This window comes from Herpailurus yagouaroundi, unplaced genomic scaffold, assembly GCF_014898765.1.
Source record: "Herpailurus yagouaroundi ecotype Mexico unplaced genomic scaffold, PumYag 203, whole genome shotgun sequence".
Classification (NCBI taxonomy): domain Eukaryota; kingdom Metazoa; phylum Chordata; class Mammalia; order Carnivora; family Felidae; genus Herpailurus; species Herpailurus yagouaroundi.
In genome coordinates, this window is record NW_024412434.1 from 9,068,695 (window position 1) to 9,074,694 (window position 6,000).

Here is a 6,000-nt window from a genome sequence, read left to right on the forward strand (position 1 = left end):
GCTCTCTCTCTCTGTCCCTCCCCTGCTCACTTTCTCTCTCAAAACAAATAAACTTAAAAAAAATTTTTTGTAATATTAATGAAAGTTTTTTTGAAAAAAAAGTTCTAGTTTTTCCCTACTTGCTCAGTCCCAAAGTTACCTCTACATTTTTGGGGTTCTGTTATACTAGCAGTACCAATGTCTATACTAGTCCTCTATTATCCCCTAACAAATTACCCCCAAACTTAGTGGCATAAAATATAATCACATTTATTGTCTTTCATATTTTCTGTGGTTAAGGAATTGGGGAATGGCTTTGATTAGATGTACTATCTTGCAGTTCTCATGAGATTTAGTCAGAGGTCATCTGGGGACACGTATATCTGAAGGCTTGACTGGAAATTCAAGGTGGCTAACTCATGTGGCTGGCAGGTTGGGTTGTCTATTTGGGAGAGGCCTCAGTTCCTCTACATGTGGGCCTCATCACAGGGCTGCTTGTGATGTAGCAGCTGGCTTCTCCCAGAACAAGTAATCCAATTATCCTAGCCTAGAATGTCACACAAGAGCACCTCTAATGCACCCTACTGGTCATAACAACTAATTCTAACTCAATGTGCAAGGAGACTAAAGAGTATGAATATCAGGAGGTGATGATACTTGAGAGGCATCATTGATTCTGGCTACTATTTACTATTTGTTGATTTTTACCATAGCTATGGGTCATATTTTACTTCTTTGCATGCCTAGTAATTTTTTATTGGATGCCGGACCTTGGGAGAGTATATTTGTTGAGTACTAGATTTTTTGGCTCCCTTTAAATAGTACTGGACTTTCATCTGACAGGAAGTAATTTATATACCAGGTTGATCCTTTCAAGACTTGTTTTTAAGCCTTGTTATGGCAAGTCTAGAGTAGTCTTTAGTCCAGGGATAATTTTGCCATAGTATTAGGCAAAACTCTCTGGAATTCCTGCTGAAAGCCCCAAGGGGTCAATGGGGACTCTGCAGTCTGGCTGGTCAAAACTTAAACATCCCCCAGCTCTGAATGAGCTCTGGCAACTTTTTGGCATATATTTCTCTAATTCTGTTTTGCTCATGGAGTTTTATCCCATGCATGTGTGATTAAGTATTTAATAAAGGACTCCAGACAGGCTTTGCCTGACTGCATGGAAGTTCCTCCTCCAAATCTATGACTGAGTATTTAAAGACAAACTGAAGGGAGCCCTGTGCACATTTCTGAAGCACTTTATTTCCATAGTTTCCTCCTCTCTGGCACTCAGCTTCACATCTTCTGGCCACCTCATTCCCCCTTAATTCGGCTTGGTCGCCTCAGCTTAGAGAAAATGCTGTGCTTTTCCTAGTTTCTCCTTCCTGAGCTGCAGTCTGGGAAATGTCCCCAAGAAGAAGGTCAGAATGGTTCTCTGGTTCACCTCATAGTTCTTTTTTTCCAGAGATCACAGTTCTCCACTATTTGTTGTCCAGTTTCTGAAAATAGTGGCTCAACACATTTTGTCCCATCATTTAGAATAAGAAGACCATCTTTCTCTCAATTATTTCATTGGAGCTGGAAATAGAAGCCTCCTATTCTTTTTCCTATTTATGTCATTCATTTTGCTATCTAAGTTTCCAGTTTGGGCTCACTCTAGTTCGTCTCCTTGAAGTAAGCTTTGAAGTAATTTGGGACTTCAACATATCTGGGAAATCCCTTTTCTCTCTCTTCATAAATTAATAGCAATGTAATATTTAAAAAAAGATCTTATAATCCCCTTGATTGGCTCTTACACCTTCTAAAATAATAACAGAAAGACTCTGCTTTAACAATAGGTTTCCAAGGAAATTGCAAGAGAGACTGATGTATATACTATGCCAATTGCCTGGCAAGTTCAGAAAAGTTCTTCCATACAACATTTTTGTCTTCAAATTTCAAAGAATAAGTTACCACTGTAAATAATATCCTTTTATGCTGCAAATCTGCAAAATAGTATGACTCTCACCCTCTATTCTTGCCTCCCCCACCCTACTTTTTCCCTTTCTTTTTGGAGAAAGATCTTGGGGGTGATATAGGTATAACTTTGTTAGTTAGTGTTCATCAAAGTTCATGGTCATACCGTCTAAAGTTAAAGAATTTGTTCACCATATAAAAAACTACAGGGGCACTTGACTGGCACTTTACTTTACCATGCTTGGTAAAGCATATGATTAGTTGACTCAGATTGTGAGTTCAAGTCCCACATTGGGTGCAGAGGTTACTTAAAAATTAAAAAAAAAAAAAAATAGGGGCCCCTGAGTGGCTCAGTTGGTTGAGTGTTCGACTTTAGCTTAGGTCATGATTTCACAGTTCATGGGTTTGAGCCCCTCATTGAGCTCTGTGCTGACAGTTCAGAGCCTGGAGCCTGCTTCAGATTCTGTGTATCTCTCTCTCTTTGTTCCTCTGCCACTCATGCTGTCTCTCTCTCTGTCTCTCTCAAAAGTACATAAACATTTAAAAAATTTAAAAAAACTTTTTAAGTATCAGGTGAGAGTATCTAAAAAGAGAGAGAATAAATCACAACACAACTATACTTACAATGAAGAACATATAAGCATTTATAATTATTTTGATTTGATATTCAATTCATAACTGATATCTGTTATTGTTATATATATGTGTGTGTGTGTGTATACATATATATATACATACTTTGAAAATACCATGCAATAAAAGACTTATTATCTGATGCTGTGCAGAGCTGATATTCCTGGCAATTGTAGGTTTAAAATGATTTTACTGTTTCTCTAATATCAATAGAGAATCTCAGCATTCTTTTCCTCTTTTGCATAAATAATTGAAAAGAATATATGATTTTCTATGAAAATAAAAAGGCTTTAAGAATTCTAAAGTTCAAGATTTTCTCGAGGGCATCTGACCTGAATCACATACTGGAATTACTGTAGGTCTCATCATCTTCACACTTCCTGGATGATGCCTTGAGACACATTCCTTCGGCCCAGAATTCTTCAAGAGGCAGGGCACGGATTGGCAAAAGGAGTCAGAATCCAGGAAGAGCCATTAATACCACATTTCTTGTTAGCCATCTTGGTCCTGATAGGAAGAACAGTCTCACAGATCACCTTACGAAAAGAGGGAGGGTAGAAAAGAGGTAGATGTTAACACTTCTTTCTTTTTGACAACAGTAATAATAAGCCTCCATTCTGGTGTTAAAAGTGTGCCATCAGTTCTCTCACTTCACAAGTACTTTTTGAGCATTTGCATTGTGGCACACACTCCTCTGGGCACAGACTGTAAAGCAAGGTATGAAATAAACAGAAGTCGCTAGCCCCATGGAATTTACGTACTAGTGGCTGAGGAAGAAAACATACAAGACAGTAAGTTAGGAGGTGATCATCATCATGGAGAAACCTCACAGCAATTACCATGAAGTCCAGCAAAATAACGTGAGACCTCATCACTAATAAGAATTTGTGTGTACTTGCACCCACAAGTTAGTGTCCACGCATGTATACACATGTGTTGGTGGGCGGGGCAGGAAATTGCCACAGTGGTACATAACCAAATTAGGCTGATTCTTATAAGTGTATTAACATACATTAACCTGGAAAGTAAATTTAGGTAAAGGAAGTGCAGTACTCCTACATAGTATCAATCATGATTATTGTTTTATTCCTTTTTCTAAGATGGCTTGGGATCAGCGTCAACTTTCTGGATATCAACAAGGAAATTGATCTTGAATTATAAAGTATGTACTTTATTTTAGCAGAATTTATTAGATTTAAGAGTTCACTCTAAGGTTTTTAGTAAGTAGAAAAACAATCAAATAGAACTGACATTCCAGGGGGACTCCATAATAAAAAGCCCACACCTCATTATTTTGCCATAACAAAATTCTTCACTCACTGGACACTCCACCCAAGCCCTCAAGATCTTCAACACACTCTGGTGTGTAGAATACTCTTGTAAATGCAGGAATTGTTACATTTGTTTTATGGACGACTACCTTTTTGAAAGTAGAAGAGAAAAGGGAATTCCATAATGTGACACAACAAAATCCAACCAAAGGTACATTTTTCTCAAGTCCAGTGCAATATCTGTCCCCTAAACTTTTGTGGCAAGTCAGCATGTCAGACACAACAAAGCATGTGGAGGTAGACTGACTTCAGAAATATACAAAATCCAGTATCTAGCAAGACAGAAATATAGCGAAAAAGCACTGACGTATGCTTTCAGGCAAAATAGGAGATTATGTTTTGTACAGACATGTCAAATGTCCAGGGCCTTTCTTAAGGGATTCAGAATGGTATGATTTTTTTTCATCCTCTGTTCTAATGTTGGTCCAACAAAATAAAACACACACTTAAAATTTCAGGTCGGCGGAGCCCATATGACGGTCAGTTCATTCAAATAATAACTGTCATCAAGAAAATGATGAGGAAAATCATTAAGGTCATGATGTTAAAAGATCTTGAAAAAAATTAATAAAATGAAATAAATAAGTTTTCTTCCTCCAAAATAAAAACTATATTCCAGGTGTTAAACTGCTATGGAAATCATAAAAGAAATGTTAATAGGAAAAACACACAACTCATCAATAAAAACCTAAAGCCAACAAAATCTTGAGCCAAGAATCAATTGCAAGCCATGATAGAGCTATTGAGGTTTTTTTTAGGTCATTTATTGAAGAAACAGATATTTGGCATAGAGCTGGTCGAGCCTAAAACACCCTTAGTAGGTATGCGTAGTTTTTGAATAGATGTTACCAAGAGAGGTAGCAGCCATTACTTTCTCTCTCTCTCTCTGTCTTTCAGTCACACACACACACACACACACACACACACACACACACACACAGATTGCAAACCAGATTCCCAAATATATTAATCCTTTAAGGTTTTACTTTCCATTTTTCTCTTTGTATTGAGCTATTTTCCCCACGATTATTTTCTCAATAGGTAATCTCTGAGCTAGACAACTAATGAAATCATACAAATATACACCTACATAGACAAACACAGACTTTTTTCTCAGTTTTTGTCTTCTGCACATACTGCTTATATCTCTAAAGCAGTCTTTTACAATGTTATTTATATAACAGGCCACCAGTTATCGTTCCCTCTAAAAGCGCACCTGTATCTTTCATCAACTCTAATGGAAATTCTGTGAGCACACTACTGCTTCTGGGTTCAAGAGTCAAAGAGGGGACAAGGTTTTATGAATTTTTCAGACTGCTGACCAAGAAATATAGTTCATTTCCTCCATTATCAATACTATTTCAAATGAAGGTCATAATATTTCTGGAACGGAAATTTGGTACCTTTAAAAATAAACAACAACTTCCTTTTATTTCAATACTCTCTCTGGTGCTTAAAAGGAAATACATTATTGATGCCTTTTGCCAACAACTTGTTAGTAATAAAATGAATAAAAAGCTAGTGCGTCACCCAATTCCTTCACCAGTAATGAATAAATCTAATCTATAATTTCAATACCCTTTGTAATAACATTTACAGATTTTCCACACAACTGATGGCTTCTCTCATCCTCACACAGACAAATATGTGCAAGACAGGCCACTGTCCCCACAGCTCTTTCTTACTTTCTTGCTGAAACGTGGTGAAATGCAGACAGTTTCAGGTGACTTCAGGAATGTTGAGAAATACTTTGTCCGTTCCCTGAGAAAAGGCTTCATTATTTCTCATACAAATTCTGCTTCCAGTTGATTCACTTCTGTAATAGCGTTTTGAGACCAAACACTTTTCAGCAAATTGTTTTTCTGGGGTAAATCTCTCCTTATCACATGCTGTGTTTTCCTCACTTTGTCCTCATTGCCATTCATTAGAAGGAATAGGTGATTTTGAAAGTCTCTAATCAACAATGGCTACTTGCCTCAGTTTGGGCAAGCCATCCTCATCCATCTGACCAAAGGAAGAATCTTCAAATCACTGATGGTTGGCAGCATCAAAGCATGCGTACGTAAGATCCAAGCTCAACTTAGGATATGTTGTACTGTATATTACTTTACATTCA